Here is a 2,110-nt window from a genome sequence, read left to right on the forward strand (position 1 = left end):
GTAGGTAGCACAGAACAACAAGGTAAACTAAAACGTGTGTAGTCTGTTGATATGATTAGCTGATACCAAATCTGATCAGGAAATCATTTTTATAATATTTGTGTTAATTTTCAAGCATATTTAGGACAAAAAAAGACCCCATTAGATATATGGAAGCAACTTAAATGTATGTTTGACAGCAGAATATTTTTAATAAACAAAGTAGGATTTATTTTAATTCCCAAGAAGAACAAAATAGTTTCAAGTAACAGAGTACTAAGGTAAAAGATGCAAACTCTAAAGCAAAAACTCAGTTGAGAGGGTGCCATAGGTACAGCAGGACGGGGATTTTTTAAAATATATTTTGCGTATGTCATCTCTTAAATCCTAAAGTCTCTGATGGTCATTTTTGCTGTTGAGAAACAGTTCTAGGGCGCCTGGATAGCTCAGTTGGTAGAGAGGGCGCCCATGTATAGAGATTTACTCCTATGCGCAGTATATTTATATATAACTATGTATATAGATATATATATATACTCGGTCAAAAGTTTGGGGTCACTCACAAATTTCCATTGGACTCCATTATAGACAGAATCCCAGTTGAGATCAGTTTCTCCACACACCTGTGTCCCTCAGGCTGATCACCTTTGTGTCTTCCCAGGCAAGGTCCCGCCCAGTGCTCAAACATAAAACTGCAGAAATTATACATGGTATATAAACGAAACTAAACCAAATGTTGAAAAGGCTTATAAGACATGGACCTCCGGTAAACTGCCTGGACCAACAACGCTCAAAGGCTTTTCTCTTGTATAGTGGGCGGTCGCTCCTGGATCTCAAGCCGGCTGGTTTTGGAAACTATTTTAACTTAATAGTTTACCGAAATGTGTTTCTGAAACCATTATGACCGAGAAGTTTTACAGTTGTTAGATCTGTCTTTTTTTTACATGGGCAAAGGTGGCTTCTGGATTGGCCTGTTGCGCATTAGACGCATCGCACCGCTGCCTATGGGAAACCAGAGAGTTAATTTCTGTGGAAGTCTGGGAATGACGTCACATGTGGACACCTTAATCCTACAGAATGGACATGTAACTACTGTGAAGGGAAGAAGCTGCACCCAGAGAGTAGGCTCTGGTTTAAATTATGAGTTAAACATATAATTAGGAACTCATTTAATCTGATTTTCAAAATGTTCTACCTCTATTTTCAGGCGTAATGGACTTTTAGATTCAGTTCATCAGTGTCAACCCTTGTTTGGTGTTCATATTTACTTTACTTTACTTTTACTTTAGCTCAATTACCAATAATACATACATAATTTTGGGAATATTTGCCATTTACCCCTGTGAGATCACATTTATGATCAAATGATCATTTTCCTTTTTTGTGAGAAAACAAGGAAATTCATATATAAAAAAGGTAAAAATACGAGGAACAAGATTTTTGATGATTATTGGTGCTTATTTCTTAGAACTTCATCAGAACAGGTGAAAGTGCTTGAAATGTAACAGTTTTGTAACTTTGTGTGAGAATAGCAGGTGCAGAAAGACAACATAGTTTCATAGCACCTAAATACACGGGGGTCCAGTAGATCTGAACCCCTCATATGTAAAAGTTATGTGGGGTTGTACCGTGTGCAGTCGTTGAAAATAAGTTATTTTTTATGTTCTTCACAGAACAAGAGCCAAGGCCAATGCGTTTGAGTTAGAAGAAATAATAAATTAGCAGACACTGAAAACGGGATCCCGAACACCATTCAAGGCTTAAGTGTTTAGAATCTGTCTTCCCTACAGTTTAATTCACAATTTTGTCACATTGTAATGATGGTTGCTGACTCTGTGGATAGAACTGTTTTTTTTTTAAGATTATGTTTTTGGGCATTTACAGCATTTTTTTGATTGGACAGCAGAAGATATGAAAGGAGAGACAGAGGAGGAATGACATGCAGCAAAGGGTTGCAGGTCGGAGTTGAACCCGGGGTGTATATATATGTATAGATATATAAAACCCTAACCACTCTTACGGGGATTTTGTAAATTTTCTGCTGTCAAACACATGATCAGATTTGGTATCAGCTAATCATATCAACAGACTACACACGTTTTAGTTTACCTTGTTGTTCTGTGCTACCTAC

Source organism: Etheostoma cragini, chromosome 6 (genome assembly GCF_013103735.1).
Source record: "Etheostoma cragini isolate CJK2018 chromosome 6, CSU_Ecrag_1.0, whole genome shotgun sequence".
Classification (NCBI taxonomy): Eukaryota; Metazoa; Chordata; class Actinopteri; order Perciformes; family Percidae; genus Etheostoma; species Etheostoma cragini.